The following is a 22,514-nucleotide window of genomic DNA, read 5'->3' as shown; positions in this document are numbered from 1 at the left end:
CTGGACTCCATTTTACTCCATTCCACCCCATTCCACTCCACTCCATTCTACTCCATTCTATTCCATTCCTTTCCACACCAATCAACGCCATTCCACTCAACTCCACTCCATCCGTTCCAATCCACTCCACTCCAATCCACTGCACTCCATTCCATTCCAATCCATTCCATTCCACTCCACTCCACTCTATTCCACTCCACTCCACTCCATTCCACTCTACTCCACTCCATTCCACTCCATTCCATTCCACTCCATTGCATTCCATTCCACTCGACACCACTCCATTCCTCTCCATTACACTCCACTCCACTCCACTCCACTCCATGGCATTCCACTCCACTCCACTCCATTCCATTCAATTAGACAGTATTCCACTCCATTCCATTCCACTCCATGCCACTCCACTACATTCCATTCCATTCCATTCCATCCCAGTCCACTCCATTCCATTCCATTCCACTCCACTCCACTCCACTCCACTGCTTTCCATTCCACTCTATTCCACTCCACTCCACTCCAACCCATTCCATTCCACTGCATTCCATTCCATTCAATTCAATGCCATTCCATTCCATTCAATTCCACTCCACTCCATTCCACTCAACAGAATTCCATTCCAACCCATTCCATTCTGCTCCATTCCACTGCTATCCACTTCACCCCACTCCATTCCACCCCTTTTCATTCCATTCTTTCCCATTCCATTCCTCTCCATTGCACTCCACTCCACTTCACTCCACTCCGTTCCCCTCCATTCCATTCCATTCCATTCCACTGCTTTCCATTCCATTCCTTTCTTTCGATAATCTCTCACTCTGTCACCCCGTCTGGAAGGTGTTGTGGCAATTTCAGCTGCTGTTCCAGTCCATTCTGTTCTGTTCCGTTATTCTACACTTCACTCCAATCTGCTCCGTTCTGTTCTGTTCCACTCCACTCCACTTCACTGCATTCCATTACATCCGATTGTAGTACACTCCATTCCACTCCTCTCCACTACACTGCCCTCCACTCCACTCCATTCAAATCCATCCCATTCCGTTCCGCTCCATTCAACTGCACTTCACTTCACACCACTCCACTTAAGTTATTTCCATTCCATTACGTCCCTTTCCATTTTTCTCCATTCCACTCCACTCCACTCCAATTCATTCCACTCCATTCTATTCCATACAATTCCATTTCATTCCATTTCATTCCTTTCTTTTGAGAGTATCTCACTCTGTCACCAAGTCTGGAGTGTATTGGCACAATCTGAGTGCACATCTCATTTGACCTTTCCATTCCATTCCATTCCACTCCACTGCACTCCACTACATTCCACGGCACTCCATTCCACTACACTACACTCCATTCCACTCCACTCCAGTGCATTCGACTCCACAACACTCCACTCAATTCGATTCGATTCAATTCTATTCCATTCCAGTACACTCTACTCCACTCTGCTCCACTCCACTCCATTCCATTCCACTCCACTCCATTCCATTCCATTCCACTACACTCAATTACAATCCAATCAATTCCACTCCATTTCATTCCAATCTACTCCATTCCACTCAACTCCACTCCATTCCAATCCATTTCACTCCACTGCACTCCATTCCATTCCGTTAAATTCCATTCCTTTCCACTCCATTCCATTACAGTCCACTCCACTCCATTCCAAGCCACTCTACTCTGCTGTACTCAAATCAATTCCATTCCATTCTATTCCACCCCATTCCCTCACATTCCTCTCCACTCCATTCCACTCCATTCCATTCCAGTTGATTCCACTAAACTCCATTAGATTCCATTCCACTGCAATCCACTCCACGCCATTCCATTCCACTCCATTCCTCTCCACTCCACTCCATTCAACTACATACCTTTCCATTCCATGCCACTCCATTGCATTCCATCCCACTCCACTCCACTACATTCCATTCCACTCCAATCCACTACATTCCACTCCACTACATCCCAATCCATTCCACTCCACTCCATTCCTATCCACTCCATTCCATGCCACTCCACTCCACTCCACTCCTTTCCATTCCACTCCATTTAAACTCCACTCCATTCTATTCCAATCCATTCCTCTCAGTTCTGCTCCACTCCATTCCACTACATTCCATTGCACTCCTTTCTAATCGCCTCCTCCCCATTCCACTGCACTCCACTCTATTCTACTCCATTACATTCTGCTCCATTCCATTCCACTCCATTCCACTCCAGTCCACACCATTACACTCCACTCCATTCCATTCCCTTCCACTCCACTCCAATCCAATCCATTACATTCCACTCCACTCCACTCTTGCCATTCCATTCCATTCCACTTCACTCCACCCACCTCCATACCACTCCACTGAACTCCATTCCACCCCACTCCACTCCATTTCATTCCATTCCACTCCATTCCATTCCATTCCATTTCCTGCCATTCCTCTCCATTCCAGTCAATTCCACTCCATTCCACTCCACCGTACTGCCTTCCACTCCAATGCCCTACATTCCACTACATTCCATTTCACTCCATACCAATCCATTACACTCTACTGCATTCCACTCCATTCCGTTCCATTCCACTCCATTCCATTCCATTCTACTTCATTCCACTCCACTCCACTGTACTCCACTCCACTCTTATCGATTCCGTACCATTCCTTTCCTTTAAACTCCAATCCATTCCATTCCACACCACTACATTCCAGAACACTCCACTCCACTCCACTCCATTCCATTCTATTCCACTACATTCCATTCCATTAATTTCTTTCCAAGGGATCTCACTCTGTAAGAAATGCTGGAGTGCGTTGGCACAATCTAGGCTCACATTTCTTTTCTCCATCCCATTGCATTCCATTTCATCCCATTCCATTCAAAACTATTTCACTCCAGTCCAATGCACTCCACTCCATTCCTTTCCACTCCATCCCATTCCATTCGACTGCAATCCAATCCACTCCAGTGCACTCCACTCCACTCCATTCCATTCCATTCCTCTCCATTGCATTCCATTCCTTTCTTTCGACAGGATATCACTGTGTCACCCAGGCTGGAGTTCAGTGGCACAATCTCATGTCACATTACATGTCACTTTCCATTGCATTGAATTCCATTCAATTGCATTCCTTTTCATTCCATTCCATTCCATTCCATTAAATTCAATTCAATTCCTGTCCACTCTTTTCCACTCCACTCCACTCCATTAGATTCCATTACATCCGGTTCCATTAAACTCTATTCCACTCCTCTCCACTGCACTGTACTCCACTCCATTCCACTCTATCCCTTTCCATTCTGCTCCATTCCACTGCATTCCACTCCACCCCACTCCACTCCACTTCATTCCATTCCAATCCATCCCATTCCATTCCTCTCCATTCCACTTCACTCTCATTCACTCTACTTCACTCTAGTCCACTCCAATCCATTACAATCCATTATATTGCATTCCATTCCTTTCTTTCTGGAGTATCTCACTCTGTCACTCAGCCTGGAGTACATTGGCACAATCTCAGGTTGCACTACATTACATTCCATCCCACTGCACTTCAAACCACTCCACTCCACTTCACTCCATTCCACTCCAATTCACTCCACTCCACTCCACTCCATTCCATTCCATTCCATTCCTCTCCACTGCACTCTACTCCAATCCATTCCATTCCATTCCAATACATTCCATTACATACCTGTCCACTCCAATCCATTCCACTCCACTCCGTTCCATTCCACTCCACTCCACTCCATTCCATTCCACTCTGATCCATTCAATTCCATTCCACTCTATTACACTCCAATCTATTCCACTCCATTCCTCTCCATTACACTCCACTCGACTCCACTCCATTCCATTCCATTCCATTCCACTCCACTGTTTTCCACTCCAATAGACTCCATTCCACTCCACTCTACTCCATGCCATTCCATTCCATTCCACTACATTTCAAATCATTCCACTCCATTCTACTCCATTCCAGTCCAATCCCCTCCATTCCACTCCACTCCATTCCATTCTGTTAAATTTCATTCCACTACATTCCAGTCCCATCCACTCCATTTTACTCTACTCCACTCCATTCTACTCCATTCCACTCCATTTCACTGTATTCCATTCCACTACATTCCTCTCCATTCCATTGAATTCCATTATGCTTCACAACACTCCACTCCATTTCATTTCACTCCATTCCACTCTAACCCATTCCATTCCATTCCACTCCAGTCCACTCCACTCTACGACATTGCATTCCACTACATTCCATTCCTCTCTATTCCACCCCACTACACTCCGTTTCACTCCACGCCAATCCATTCCATTCTGCTCCATTCCGTTCCACTCCACTCCACTCCTCTCTCCTCCAATCCACTTCACTCCAATCCGCTCCACTCCAATCCGCTTCTCTGCATTCCATTCCATTCCAGTTCACTTCATTTCACTCCATTCCATTCAATTGCTTTGCACTAAATTCGTTTCCACTCCACTACATTGCACTCCAATCCATTCCATTCCTTTCCATTCTTCTCCATTCCAGTTCATGCCAGTCCACTCCATTCCACGTGACTCCATTCCATTCTATTCCACTCCACTCTCGCCTACTACATTCCATTCCATTGATCTCCAATCCATTCCACTCCACTGCACTCCTCTCCAGTCCACTCATTTCCATTTCACTCCATTCCACTCCACTTCCTTCCACTCCACTCCATTCCGTTACATTCCATTCCACTCTTTCCACTATACTCCACTCCATTCCATGCCATTACATTCAATTCCACTCCATTCCATTCCATTCCATTCCATTCCATTCCATTCCATTCCACTCCACTCCATTCCATTCCATTCCACTCCAATCCATTCCACCACTCCATTCCATTCCACTGTATTGCATTCCACTCCATTCTACTCCACTCCACTCCATTCAACTCCACTCCATTCCATTCCATTCAACTACACTCTACCGAACTCCATTCCATCACACTCCATTCCACTCCACTCCATTCCATACCACTCCATTCCTTTCCATTCCTTTTCAGTCTATTCCATTCCATTCCACTCCACACCACTCCATTCCATATCATGCCACTCCACTCCATTCCACTGAACTCCACTCCAATCCACTGCACTCCACTCCATTCCTCTCCTCTCCAATCCATTCCATTCCATTCCATTCCACGCCATTCCAATCCATTCCACTCTACACCATTCCAGTCCACTCCATTCCACTCCACTCCATTCTATTCCAATCCATTCCATGACACTCCACTAAATTCCACTCAACTCCATTTCACTCGATTTCTTTCCACTTCACTCCAATCCACTCCACTCCAATCTATTCCACTCCTCTCCTTTCCATGCCACTCCATTCCTTTCCTATTCACTCCACTCCATTCCAGTCCATTCCACTCCATTCCCATCCTTTCCATTCCACTGCATTCCAGTCCATTCTACTCCATTCCTCTCCATTCCACTCCATTCCATTCCATTGCATTCCACTACACTCTATTCCATTCCATTCCACTCCACACCACTCCCTTCAATTTCACTCCACTCCATTCCATTCCATTCCATTCCTGTCCTTTCCACTCCATTCCATTCCACTACAATCCATTCCACTCCATTCCCCTCAATTCCACTCCATTCCTTTCCACTCCATTACAATCCACTCCATTCCTTTCCATTACACTTCATTCCACTCCACACCATTCCACTCTACTCCATTTCACTCTATTTCATTCCATTCCACTCTACTCCATGCCACTCCCCTCCATTCCATTCCACTCCATTTCATTCCTCTCCATTCCACTCCACTCCACTCAATTCCTCTGAACTACATTCCATTCCATTCCATGCCATTTCATTCCACTCCACTCCACTCCATACCAACACATTCCATTGCTCTGCACTGCACTCCACTCCACTCCACTCCACTACACTATACTGCATTCCAACTCACGCCATTCCATTCCATTTCACTAAAATGAACTCCATTCCACTCCACTCCCTTCCTCTCCACTACCCTCCATTCCATTTCATTCCATTCCATTTCACTACACTCCATTCCATTACACTCCATTCCATACCAGTCCACGCCATTCCACTCCACTCCTCTCAATTCCATGCCACTCCATTCCATTCCACTGAGTTTCATTCCACTCCACTCTATTCTAGTCCACTCCACTCCATTCAACTCCATTCCAATACACTCCACTGTACTCAACACCATTCCATTGCACTCCAGTCCATTCCATTCCACTCAACTCCATTCCATTCCATTCCATTCCACTGCACTGCAATCCACTCCACTCCATTCCACTACATTCCATTCCACTCGATTCCACTCCACTCCATTCCATTCCATTCCAATCCACTCCATTCCATTTCACTCTAAACCATTCCATGTCATTCCATTCCACTCCACTCCATTCCTCTCCACTCCATGCCTGTCCACTCCATCCCATCCCACTCCACGCTATTCCAATCCACTCGATTACACTCCACTAAATTCCACTCAACTCCCCTCCATTTCATTCCACTTCACTCCAAACCACTCCTCTCCACTCCAATCGACTCCACTCCCTTCTACTGCATTCCATTCCATTTCATTACTCTACACTCCATTCCAGTCCATTCCTCTCGATTCCTCTCCATTCCACTCCATTCCATTCCACTCCATTGCACTCCATTCCATTTCATTCCATTCCACTCCATTCCACTCCACCATTCCATTCTATTCCCCTCCATTGCATTCCACTCCGTTCTACTAGACTCCATTCCATTGTACTACACTCCATTTCATTCCATTCCACTACACTGAACTCCATTCCACCACACTCCATTACACTCCATTCCATTCCCTTCTATTCCTTTCCATTTCATGCCAGTGCATTCCATTCTATTCCACTTCACCCCACTCCATTCCATTCCACGACACTGCACTCCATTCCACTGCACTCCACTCCAATCCACTCTACTGCACTCCACTCCATTCCATTCCACTCTACTCCATTCCATTCCACTTCATTCCACTCCACTCCATTCCAGTCACTTCACTCAATTCCATTCCTTTCTATTTCACTGCACTCGTTTTCAATCAATTCCATTCCTCTCCACTCCATTTCAATCCACTCCACTCCATTCCACTCCACTCCATTCCATTCCACTCTACTACATTCCTTTCCATTCCTCTCCATTCCACTCCTCTCCACTCCATTCCACTCCATTCCACTCCATTCCAGTCCATTCCACTCCACTCCACTGCATTCCATTCCATTCCATTCCATTCCACTTCTTTCCAATCCAATCAACTCCATTCCACTCCACTCCACTGTATTCCATTCCATTCCACTCCATTCCATTCCATTTCACTCCATGCCAGTCAATTCCACTCCACTCCACTCCATTCCATTCCATAACATTACACTGCATTCCACTCCATTCCTTTACATTCCACTCCATTCCACTGTACTCAATCCTGTGCTCTCGATTCCCTTCCATTCCACTCCATTCCGTTCCACTCCATTCCATTCCATTCCATTCCATTGCTTTACATTCCACACGACTCCACTCCATTCCATTCCTGTCCATTCCACTCTACTCCACTCGATTCCACTCTACTCCAGTCCACTCAACACCACTACATTCCATTACACTCCATTCCATTCCTCTCCGTTCCACTCCTACCCATTCCAACCCTCTCCACTCCATTCCATTCCATTACATTTCATTCCACTCCACTCCACTCCACTCCACTCTATTCCATTCCACCCTACTCCCCTCCACTCCATTCCATTAAATTGCATTCCATTCGATTCCACTGCACGCTATTCCAGTCTCCTCCACTCCGTTCCTTTCCATTCCATTCCACACCATTCCACTCTAATCCATTACACTCCACTCCCTTCCACTCCACTCCTTTCCTTTCCATTCCATTCCATTCCATTCCACTCTTTCCACTGCACTCCACTCCATTTCATGCCATTCCATTCCATTCCACTCCATTCCATTCCATACCATTCAACTCCACTCCATTCCATTACCTTTCGCTCCACTCCACTCCACCACTCCATTTCTTCCGCTCCATTGCATTCCACCCCATTCTTCACTAAACTCTACTCTACTCCACTCCATACCATTCCATTCCACTCCACTCCATTGCTCCATTCCATCACACTCCATTCCACTCCTACCCATGCCATATCACTCCATTCCTTTCCATTCCATTCTAGGCCATTCCATTCCACTCCACACCACTCTATTCCATTTCATTCCACTCCACTACATTCCATCGCACTCCACTCCAATGCACTCCACTCCACTCGATTCCTCTCCTCTCCAATCCGTTCCTATCCATTCCATTCCTCGCCATTCCATTATATTCCACTCTACTCCATTCCACTCCAATCCATTCCACTCCATTCCATTCTACTCCACTCTTCACAATTCTACTCCTCTACATTTTACTCCACTCCATTCCATTTCCTTCCACTCAACTCCATTCCATTCCACTCCACTCCATTCCATTCAATGCCATTCCACTCTACTCCACTCAATTCCATTCCATTCCATTCCATTCAATTCCATTCCATTCCATTCCACTCCATTCCATTCCATTCCAGTCCTTTTCATTCCATTCCACTCCACTCCAAGTCTCTCCACTCTACTCAACTCCATTCTATTGCACTCCACTCCCTTCCATTCCACCCAAGTCCATTCCATTTCATTCCATCCCACTCAGCTCCATTCCATTCCACTGCACTACACTCCTCTCCACTACACTCCATTACACTCCATTCCTTTCCATTTGATTCCACTACAATCCATTCCATTCCATTCCACTCCAGTCCATTCCTCTCCTCTCCAATCCTGTACACTCCGTTACACCCCACTCCGTTCTACCCCACTCCATTCTATTCCAATCCATTGCATTTCTCTCCACTAAATTACACTCCAGTGCACTGCACTCCGTTTCATTCCCCTTCACGCCAATCCATTCCATTCCACTCCATTCCATTCCTCTCCATTCCATTACAATCCTCTACAGTCCATTCCAGTCCATTCCACTCCATTCCATTCCACGCAATTCTACTCCATTCCAGTCCATTCCTCCCGATTCCTCTCTATTCCACTCCATTCCATTGAATTCCATTGCACTGCACTCCCTTCCATTCCATTCCACTCCATTACAAGCCACTCCATTCTACTTCACTCCACTCCATTCTACTCCACTCCATTCCACTCCACTGCATTCCAACCCACTCCATTCCATTTCATTCCACTCCACACTACTCAATTCCACTCCACTCCTCTCCACTCCATTCCCTTCCATTCCATTCCACTCCATTCCATTCCATTTCACTCTATGCAATTCCACTCCTCTCCATTCCACTCCACTCCATTCCCTTTCATTCCATTCATCTCTTTTCCAATCCACTCCACTCCATTACACTCCACTCCACTCCATTCCATTCCACTCCAATATATTCCACTCCATTCCAATCCATTCCACTCCACTACATTCCAATACTCTCCACTCAATTACATTCCATTGCATTCCATTCCACTCCACTTCTTTCCAGTTCACTCCACTCCATTCCGCTGCACTCCAATCCACTCCACTCCCTGCAAGTACATTCCATTCAACTCTACTCTATTCCTTTCCACTTAACTCCATTCCGTTCCATTCAACTTCACTCCAATCCACTCCACTCCGCTCCATTCCACTCTATTCCATTCCATTCCATTCCGCTACACTCCATTACATTACATTCGTCTCCACTCCATTCCATTTCACTCTAAACCATTACATGCCATTCCATTCCACTCCACTCCATTCCTCTCCACTCCATTCCACTCAACTCCATTCCAGTCCATTCCTTTCCAATCCATTCCACTCAATTCCAGTCCATTCCACTCCACTCCTTTCCATTCCATTCCACTCCACTCCACTCCAACACTCTGTTCAATTCCACCCCATTCTACTCCACTCCACTCCATTCTATTCCACTCCACTCCATTCTCCTCCACTCCATTCCATTCCACTCCATTCCACTGAAATTCATTCCATCACACTCCATTCCACTCCATCCACTTCCATTCCACTCCATTCCATTCCACTCTATTCCACTATACTCCATTCCATTCCACTATACTAAATTCCAATAAAACCTATTCCATTCCATTGCACCAAATTAAATTCCACTCCATTCCATTCCATTCCACTCCACTCCATTCCTCTCCACTTCTTTCCACTCCTTTCCCTTCCATTTCATTCCACTTCATACCACTACACTCCATTCCATTCCATTACCCTACATTCCACTAAACCCCATTCCATTCCACTGCATTCCACTCTACTCAATTCTTTTCCACTGCACGCCACTCCACTCCACTACATTCCATTTCACTCCATTCCATTCCTCTCCATTCCACTTTACTCTTCTCCATTCCACTCCCCTCCATTCCATTCCATTCCATTTCATTCTACTGGACTCCGTTTTATTCCATTCCATTCCATTCCATTCCATTGCATTCCACTGCACTCCATTGCATTCCATTCCATTCCATTCCATTCTGTTCCACTCCAATCCATTCCATTCCATTCCACTCTACTCCATTCCATTCCATTCCATTTTACTCCATTCCACTCCTCTCCATTCCACTCCACTAGACTAAATTCTACTGCAATACAATCCATTCCACCCCATTCTCGTCCATTCCACACCATTCTGTTCCACTCCATTCTACTCCATTCCCTTCAATTGTGTTACACTCCACACAACTCCACTCCATTCCATTCCACTCCATTATACTCTACTCCCTACAGTTCCACTCCACTCCAGTCCACTCCACTCCACCTCATTATATTTCACTCCATTCAATTCCTCTCATTTCCATTCGACTCCACTCCACTCGACTACTCTCATATCCATACCACTCCACTCCTCTCCATTCCATTTCATTCTATAACATTCCATTCCACTCCATTCCATTCCATTCCACTCTTCTCCATTTAACTCCTCTCCTTTATACTCCACTGCATTGCATTTCAATCCATTCAACACTATTCCACTCCACTCCACTCCATTGCACTCCACTCCACTCCGTTACACTCCACTCCACTCCATTCCATTCCATTCCACTGCACTCCACCAGTACATTCCATTCATCTAGATTTCATTCCTCTCCAATCTACTCCACCCCACTCCATTCTACTTCACTCCATTCCATTCCATTCCACTCCAATCCACTGAACTCCATTCCATCACACTCAATTCCACTACACGCCATTACACACCACTCCATTCCATTCCATTCCATTCCATTCCAGTCCATTCCATTCCATTCCACTCCACACCACTCCATTCCATTTCACTCCACTCCACTCAATTCCACTGCACTCCACTCCAATCCACTCCACTCCACTCCATTCCTCTCCTCTCTAATCCGTTCCATTCCATTCCATTCCATGCCATTCCATTCCATTCCACTGTTCTCCATTCCAGTCCACTGCATTCCAGTCCACTCCATTCTATTCCTATCCATTCCATGACACTCCACTTAATTCCACTCAACTCCACTACACTCGATTTCATTCCACTTCACTTCAATCCACTCCACTCAACTCCATTGCACTCCAGTCCATTCCTTTCCATTTCTTTCCTTTCCAATCCACTCCACGCCATTCCACTCCATTCTTCTCCACTACACTCCATTCCATTTCATTCGGTTCCACTCTATTCCATTCCATTCCACTCTATGCAATTCCACTCCTCACCATCTCACTCCACTCCGTTCCATTTCATTCCACTCAACTCCATTCCACTCCACTCCACTGCATTACTCTCCACTCCACTCCATTCCATTCCATTCCACTACGTTCCATTCCACTCCACTCCATTACATTCCACTCCATGCCTTTCCGCTCCAGTCCACTCAATTCCATTCCATTCTATTAAACTCCATTCCATTCCACTCCACTCCATTCCAGTGCACTCCACTCCATTCCACTCCACTCCAATCCACTCCAATCTACTCAACTCCATTCCATTGCACTCCAGTCCATTCCATTCAACTAAACTCCATTCCATTCCACTCCACTCCACTCAATTCCATTCCATTCTATTAAACTCCATTCCATTCCACTCCACTCCATTCCAGTGCACTCCACTCCATTCCACTCCACTCCAATCCACTCCAATCTACTCAAATCCATTCCATTGCACTCCAGACCATTCCATTCCACTAAACTCCATTCCATTCCATTCCATTCCACTGCACTGAACCCCACTCGTATGCACTGCATTCCACTCGATTCCATCCATTCCATTCCAGTGCACTCCATTCAATTCCATTCCACTCCACTCTATTCCATTTCACTCTGAACCATTCCATGGCATTCCATTCCACTCCACTCCACTCGTCTCCACTCCATTCCAGTCCATTCCATTCCACCCCACACCATTCTATTCCAATCCATTCCATTAACTCCACTAAAATCCACTACACTCCGTTGCACTCTATTTCATTCCAATTCACTCCCATCAACTCCAGTCCAATCCATTCCACTTCACTCCATTCTATTCCACTCCATTCCATCCAAATCCTCTAGACTCCATTCCAGTCCATTCCACTTCATTCCATTCCATGTCATTCCACTCCTTTCCAGTCCATTCCTCTCGATTCCTCTCCATTCCACTCCATTCCATTCCATTCCATTGCACTCCACTCCACTCCACCACTCCTTTCCATTCCACTTCATTGCATTCCACTCCATTCCACTCCGCTCCACTCCATTCTACCCCACTCCATTCCGTTCCATTCTACTCTACTCCACTGAACTCCATTCCATCACACACCATTCCACTCCACTCCATTCCATTCCACTCCATTCCTTTCCATTCCATTCCAGTCCATTCCATTCCATTTCACTCCACACCACTACATTCCATTCCATGACACTGCACTCCATTCCACTGCACTCCATTCCAATCCACACCACTCCACTCCATTCCATTCCATTCCACTCTACTCCATTCCATTCCATACCATTCCACTCCACTCCATTCAATTCCTTTCCACTCCAATCCTGTCTACTCCAATCCACTCAATTCCATTCCTTTCTATTTCACTGAACTCTACTCCACTCCATTCCATTGCACTCCACTCCATTCCATTCCACTCTACTACACTGCAATCCTTTCCATTCCATTCCACTCCATTCCACTCCACTCCATTCCACTCCATTCCAGTTCATTTCACTCCAATTCACTCCGTTCCATTTCAATCCATTCCATTCGATTCCATTCCATTCCATTCCATTCCACTCCTTTCCACTCCAATCCACTCCTTTCCACTCCACTCCACTCTATTCCATTGAATTGCACTCGATTTCATTTCATTCCACTCTACTACATTCCAATCCATTCCATTCCATTCCACTCCATTCCGTCCACTCCATTCTACTCCATTCCAATCCATTCCAATCCACTTCATTCCATTCCATTCCATTCCATTCCACTCCTTTGCACTCCAATCCACTCCACTCCAATTCACTCCACTCTATTCCTTTGAATTTCAGTCCATTCCATTCCATTCTACTACATTCCAGTCCATTCCACTCCACTACACTCCTTTCCATTCCATTCCATTCCATTCCATTCCACTCCATTCCTTTACATTCCAATCCATTCCACTGCACTCCAATCCTTTCCTCTCAATTCCCCTCCATTGCTCTCCATTCTGTTTCACTCCACTCCACTCCATTCCTTTCCATTGCATTACACTCCACAACACTCCAATCCATTGCATTCCACTCCATTCCACTCTACTCCATTTGATTCCACTCCACTCCAGTCCACTCACCTCCATTCCATTCCATTTCACTCCATTCCATTACTCTGTATTCCAGTCCACTCCACTCCAATCCACTCCACTCCATTCCATTCCCTTCCATTTCATTACACTCCACTCATCTCCATTCCATTCCACCCCACTCCCCTCCACTCCATTCCACTTCACTTCATTCCACTCCACTCCATTGCATTGCATTCCATTCCACTCCACTGCACTCCATTCCACTCTTCTCCACTCCATTCGATTCCACTCCATTCCATACCATTCCACTTTATTCCATTCCATTCCATTACATACTCTTCCTCTCTACTCCATTCCATTCCACACTCTTCCATTCCACTCCTTTCCTTTCCATTCCCTTCCATTCCATTCCATCCCACTTTCCACTCCACTCCATTCCATTCCATTATATTCCATTCCATTCCATTCCATTCCACTCCATTCCACTCCATTCCTCTCCATTCCTTTAGATTCCACTACATTCCCGTACATTCCACTCCACTCCACTCCATTCCCTTCTATTGCATTCCATTAAATTCCACTCTGTTCCAAGCGATTCCACTCCACTCCTTTCAACTTCACTCCATTCAACTCCTTTCCCCTCCATTCCACTCCATTCCACTACACTCCATTCCATTCCATTACACTACATTCCACTAAACCCCATTCCATTCCGCTGTATTCCACTCTACTCCATTCCATTCCACTGCATTCCACTCCTCTCCACTACATTCCATTTCACTCCATTCCTTTCCTGTACATTCCACTTCACTCCTTTCCATTCCACTCCAATCCATTCCATTCCATTCCATTCCAATCCATTCCACTCTACTCCATTTCATTCCATTCCGTTCCATTTCATTTCATTGCATTCCACTGCACTCCATTCCATTTCTTTCCATTCCATTCTATTCCATTCCATTCCATTCCATTCCATTCTACTCTACTACATTCCATTCCATTCCATTTTACTCCATTCCATTTTATTCCAATCCACTCCACTCCACCCCATTCCACTGACCTACAATCCATTCCACTCCATTCGACTCCATTCCATGATATTCCATGCCACCCCATTCCAATCCATTCGCTTCTGTTGCATTACACTCTACACCACTCCACTCAATTCCATTCCACTCCTTTGTACTCTACTCCATTCCATTCCACTCCACTCCATTCCAATCTCTTCCACCCCAGTCCATGTCACTCCATTCCATTCCTCTGAATTCCACTAAACTCCACTCCATTCTGCTGCTCTCAACTCCGTACCACTGTACTCCACTCCATTCCATGTCATTCTTTTCCATTACATTCCACTCCATTCCATTCCATTCCACTCTTCTACATTCCACTCCTCTCCATTAGACTGTTCTCCACTCCATTCCGTTCTATTCCATTAAGCTCCTTTCCACTCATATCCCCTCAATTCCACTACTCTCTACTCTATTCCATTCCATTCCACTACGTTACATTCCATTCCACTCCATTCCATTCCATTAGAATCCACTCCACTCCATTGCATTCCATTCCATTCCTCTCCATTCCTGTATATTCCATTCCATTCCACTGCACTCCAATCCTTTCCACTCGATTCACCTCCATTCCACTCCATTCCTTTCTACCCCATTCCACTCCATTCCATTCCATTGCATTACACTCTACACCACTTCACTGCATTCCGTTCCACACCATTCCATTCTGCTCCATTCCATTCCACTCCACTCCAGTCCACTCCACTCTATTCCATTCCACTCCATTCCAGTCCATTACCATTCCTTTCACTCCATTACATTCCATTCTATTTCGTTTCATTCCACTCCATTCCTGTATATTCCATTCCATTCCACTGCACTCCAATCCTTTCCACTCTATTCCCCTCCATTCCACTCCATTCCTTTCTACTCCTTTGCACTCCATTCCATTCCATTGTATTACACTCCACACCACTTCACTCCATTTCTTTCCACTCCATTCCATTCTGCTCCAATCCATTCCACTCCACTACACTCCATTCCATTTCATTCCACTACATTCCATTCCTCCCCATTCCTGTCCACTCCACTCCATTCGACTCCACTCCAACCCATTGGATTCCATTTCATTCCACTCCACTCCACTCCAGTTCACTCCATTCCATTCCATTCCACTGCACTCCCTTCCACCCCATTCCACTCCACTGGAATTCCATTCCACTCAATTCCATTCCATTCCATTCCACTCCACTGCTCTCCATTCCCCTCTTCTACACTCCATTCCATTCCATTCCACTTCATTCCATACCATTCCACTCTATTCAATTCCTCTCCACTCCCTCGACTCCACTCCTTTTCATTCCGATCTATTCCATTGCACTCCTTTCCACTCTACTCCACTTCATTTCATGCCATTACATTACATTCCTCTCCATTCCATTCCACTCTTTTCCATTAGGTTCCACTCCATTCCAGTACATTCCACTCTACTCCACTCCATTCCCTTCCATTGCATTTCATTCAATTCCACTTCATTCCATTCCATTTCACTACGTTCCATTCCACTCCCCTCCTCTCCACTCAATTCCAATCCATTCCACTCCATTCCATTCCACTCTATTCCACTCCAATCCATTCGATTCCATTATGCTACATTCCACTCCACACCATTTCATTCCACCTCATTCCACTCTACTCGATTCCATTCCACTGCACTCCACTCCACTCCACTGCATTGCATTTCACTGCATTCCATTGCTGTCCTTTGCACTCCACTCCACTCCATTCCACTCCACTCCATTCCATTATTTTCCATTATATTCCATTCCATTCCATTCCACTCCACTCCATTCCATTGCACTCTACCCAATTACATTCTACTGCACTCCACTCCCTTCCTTTCCAGTCAACTATGCTCCATTCCACTTCACTCCACTCCACTCCTCTCCATTACATGACATTGCATTCCTCTCCAATTCATTTCATTCCATTCCACTGTATTCCATCCAATTCCATTCCATGCCACTCCACTCCACTCCACTACATTCCTCTCAATTGCACTCCCTTTCGTTGCATCCCTTTCCACCCCACTCCATTACATTCCACTCCATTCCACTCCAATCCACTCTACTCCACTTCACTCCACTCAATTCTAGTCAATTCTGTTCCAATCCACTTCATTCCTTTCCTTTCAATTCCATTCCATTCCACTCCTTTCCACTCCAATCCACTCAATTCCAGTCCATTCCATTCCACTCCTCTCCATTCCATTCCATTCCATTCCATTCCACTCCTTTCCGCTCCAATACACTCCAATACACTCCATTCCATGACATTCCGTTCCTTTCTACTCCATTCTATTCCATTCCACTCCATTCCCCTCCATTCCACTCCATTCCGTTCCACTTCATTCCACTCTCTTCCAATGTTTCCCATTAGACTCCACACCACTCTTCTCCATTCCATTCCACTCCATTCCACTCTATTCCATTCCATTCCACTCCACTCCAGTCCACTCCACTCCACTCCTTTCCATTCCTCTCTCTTCCACTCCACTTCACTCCATTCCATTCCATTCCATTTCATTCCACTCCACTCCATTCCATTCCACCCCACTTCACTCCACTCCATTCCAGTTCACTACATTCCACTCCACTCCATTCCATTCCATTCCATTCCACTCCATTCCACTCCATTCCATTCTGTTCATCTCCATTCCACTCTATGTCGCTCCGTAGCACTCCATTCCATTCTGTTCCATTTCATTTCAATCCACTCCAATCACCTCTTCTCCACTCCACTACACTCCATTCCTTTCCACCCCACTCCACTCCACTCCATTCTACTCCCTTCCATTCCACTCCACTCCATTCCATTCCATTTCATTCCACTCCACTCCACTCCATTCCTCTACACTCCTATCTATTCCATTCCATTACATTTTATGCTATTCCATTCCATTCCAATCTACTACATTCCATTACAATCCATTCCACTCCACTCCATTCCACTCCAATCCATTCCATCCATTACATTACATTGCACTCCACAGTATTCCATTCCACTCCATTTCACTCTAATGAATCCCATTCCACTCCCCTCCAATCCATTCCTCTCCAGTCCATTCCATTCCACTCCATTCCATTCCTCTCCATTCCACTCCACACCACTCCTTTCCTCTCCACTCCACTCTATTCCATTCCATTTCACTCCACTCCACTCCACTCCATTCCACTCCACTACATTCCCACCCACTCCATTCCACTCCATTCCACACCATTCCATTCCTTTCCACTTCACTCCACTGCATTCCACTCTTCTCCATTCCAGTCCAACCCATTCCATTTCATTCCATTCACCTCCATTCCACTGCACTGCAATCCACTAATCCCCTCTCAAATCCATTCCATTCCATTCCAATACACTCCATTCCAATCCACTCCATTCCATTCCACTCCACACCATTCCACTCCACTCCAATCAATTCAAATACATTCCATTCCACTCCACTCAATTCCACTCCACTCCAATCCACTCCACTCTACTCAACTCCATTCTATTGCCCTTCACTCCATTCCATTCCTTTCAACTCCATTCCTTTCCATTGCATTCCACTGCTCTGCCCTCAAGTCCAATACACTCCACTCCACTCCATTCCATTCCAATCCATTCCACTCCACTCCATTCCTTTTCAGTCTAAAACATTGCATGTCATTCCATTCCACTCCACTCAACACCATTCGTCTCCACTGCATTCCAGTCCACTCCATTACGCACCACTCCATTCTATTCCAATCCATTCCCTGACACTCCACTAAATTCCATTAAACTTCAATTCATTAAATTTCATTCCACTTCACTCCAATCCACTCCACTCCACTCCACTCCATTCCATTCCACGCCATTCCATTCCAATCCCTTATGCTCCATTCCATTCCATTCCACTCCATTCCATTCCATTCCATTCCATTCCACTCCATTCCATTCCACTACACCACTCCATTCCATTCCGCTCCATTACATACTACTCCATTCTACTCCACTCCAATCCATTCTACTCCACTCAATTCCAATCCATTCCACTACACTCCACTCAACTCCATTGCGTCACCTTCCATTCCTCTCCACTAAATTCCATTCCACTCTATTACTTTAAATTCCATTCCAGTCCATTCCATTCTATTCCACCCCACACCACTCCATTCCATTCTACTCCACTGCACTCCATTCCAATGCACTCCACACCAATTCACTCCATACCAATCCACTCCATTCCATTGCACTCTACTCCATTTCCATTCCACTCCATTCCTGTCCACTCAATTCCATTCCATTCCACTCCATTCCATTCTACTCCACTCCACTCAGCTCCATTCCTTTCTATTTCACTGCACTCCACTACACTCCATTCCTTTCCACTCCACTCCATACAACTCCACTCCACTCTATTCCATTCCACTCTATTCGACTACATTCCATTCCACTCCACTCCACTCCATTCACCTCCACTCCACTCCATCCCATTCAATTCCATTACATTACACTGCTTTCCCCTCCAATCCCCTCAATTCCTCTCCTCTCCACTGTATTCCATTCCATACCACTCCATTCCAGTCCATTCTACTCCAATCCACGCCATTCCATTCCATTTGATTCAATTCCAATCCATTCCATTCCACTCCTCTCCATTCCAGTACATTCCACTCAATTCGACTGCACTGCAATCCTTTCCACTCCGTTCCCCTCCATTCCGTTCCACTCCGTTCTACTCCATTCCGTTCCATTGCATGGCACTCCACAACACTCCACTCCATTCAATTCCACTCCATTCCACTCTACTCCATTCCTTTCCACTCCTCTGCAGTCCACTCCATTCCACTCAATTCCATTCCAATCCATTCCATTCTTCTCCGTTGCAATCCAGTCCACTCCATTCCACTCCACTCCATTCCATTCCATTACATTTCACTCCACTCCATTCCACTCCATTCTTTTCCACCCACTTCTCTCTTCTCCGTTTCACTCCACTGCATTCCATTCCATTGCATTCCATTCCACTCCCCTCCACTCCATTCCACGCTTCTCCATTCCATTCCATTCCACTCCATTCCATACCAATACACTCTACTCCATTCCACTCCACTCCTTCCCATTCCATTCCATTCCATTCCATTTTATTCCACTCCTTTCCACTCCTCTCCACAACATTCCATGCCATTACATTCCATGCCACTCCATTGCATTCCATTCCACTCCATTCCATTAGATTCCACTCCTTTCCAGTATATTCCACTCCACTCCACTCCATTGCCATCCATTGCATTCCATTCCAATCCACCCCATTCCATTCCATTCCACTCCATTCCATTCCACTCCACTCCACTCCACTCTACTCCATTCCATTCCACTGCACTCCACTCCACTCCACCCCGTTCCATTTCACTCTATTCCATTCCTCTCCATTCCACTCCACTCCATTCCATTCCGTTCCATTCCATTCCTTTCCACTCCTCTCCACTCCACTCCAGTCCATTCCTTTCCATTCCTTTCCATTCCATGCCATTCCACTCCACCCCACTCCATTCCATTCCACTCCATTCCATTCCACTTCACTCCACCCCACTACACTCCATTCCACTCCTGTCCATTCGATTACAGTCCATTCCATGACCCTCCACTAAACTCCACTCCATTTCATTCCACTTCAGTTCGATCTACTAAATTCCACTACTTTCCACTCCACTCCATTCCATACCACTTCTTTCCAAACCACTCCATTCCAATCCATTCCGTTCCATTCCACTGCACTCTACTCAATTCCGTTCCACTCCATTCCAGTTCACACCATTCCATTTCATTCCACTCCACTCCATTCCATTCCAATCCGTTCCATTGCATTCTACTCCATTCTACTCCACATAACTCCATTCTACTCCACTCCATTAATTTCCTTTGAACTCAATTCCATTCCATGCCAGTCCACTCCACTCCATTCCTCTCCATTCCACTGCACTGTACTCCACTCCACGCCCTTCCATTCTACTCCATTCCTTTTCATTCCATTCCATTCCACTCCATTAAATTCCATTGCACTCCACTACACTCCATTCTACTACACTCCATTCCATTCCATTCCAGTCCACTATGCTCCATTCCATTGCACTCCACTCCAATCCACTCCATTCCATGCCATTGCATTGAAATCCACTCGATTCCATTCAATTCCACTGCATTCCATTCCATTCCATTCCATGCCACTCCACTCCAATCCACTACATTCCACTCAATTCCACTCCATTCCATTCCACTCCATTCCAATCCACTTTATTCCATTCAATTCCAGTCCATTCCATAACATTCTACTCCATTCCACTCCACTCCACTCCATTCAATTCCAATACATTCCATTCCATTCCACTCCACTCCATCCCATTCCATTCTGTTCCATTCCACTCCTTTCCACTCCAATCCAGTCCATTCCACTCCAATCCACTCCATTACAAGCCATTCAGTTCCATTCTACTCCTTTCCATTCCGTTACACTGAATTCCATTCCATTCCATTCAATGCCACTCCACTACACTCAACTACACTACGCTCAATTCCACTTCATTCCATTCCATTCCATTCCATTGCACTACATTGCGTTTCATTCTATTCCACTACATTCCTCACCATTCCATGCTTTTCCACTCCACTCCACACCATTTAATTCCAGTCCATTCCATTCCATTCCATTCCACCCCACTCCATTCCATTCTATTGCATTCCATTCCATTGCATTCCATTCCAGCCCATTCCATTCAATTCCACTCTTCTCCACTGCAATCCTGTCCATTCCACTCCAATCCACTGCTTTCCATGCCGTTCCATTCCATTCTTCTCCATTCCATTCATTACACTCCATTCCCCTCCTTTCCACTCCATTCCATTCCACTTAATTCCAATCCATTCCTTTAAACTCCATTCCCCTCCACTGCATTGCATTCAACTCCATTCCACTCTATTCCATTCCGTTCCACTTTGCTACACTCTATTCCGCTCCATTACATTTCACTCTATTCCATTCCTCTCCATTCCACTCCACTCCACTCCATTCCACTCCTCTTGATTCCATTCCATTCTATTACATTCCGTTCCACTCCATTCCATTCCACTCCTTTCCACTTCAATCCACTCCATTCCAATCCAATCTACTCCATTCCACACCATTCAATTCCATTCTACTACATTCCATTCCACTCCACTCCATTCCACACCCCTCCACTTCACTCCATTCCTTTCCATTCCGTTCCATTCCATTCCACTCCACTTAATTTCATTCCTCTCCATTCCATTCCACTTCACTCCACTCCACTAAATTCGACTCCTCTCCATTACACTGCTGTCCATTCTGTTCCAATCCATTCCATGACAGTCCACAAACTTCACTCCACTGCACTCCATTTCATTCCACTTCACTTCAATCCACTAAACTCCACTCCATTCCACTACATTCCATTCCACTCCAATCCTCTCCATTCCAATGCATTCCACTCCATTCAACTCGACTCCACTCAATTCCATTCCATTCCACTCCAATCCACTCCACTCTCTTCCATCACATTACACTCCATTCCTTTCAATACCACTCCATTCCTCTCCATTCCACTCCCTTCCACTCCAATCCACTCTACTCCACTCAATTCCAGTGCATTCCA

The sequence above is a fragment of the Pongo abelii genome, chromosome Y (assembly GCF_028885655.2).
Source record: "Pongo abelii isolate AG06213 chromosome Y, NHGRI_mPonAbe1-v2.0_pri, whole genome shotgun sequence".
Lineage (NCBI taxonomy): Eukaryota > Metazoa > Chordata > Mammalia > Primates > Hominidae > Pongo > Pongo abelii.
Note: the sequence above shows the minus strand (reverse complement) of the source record.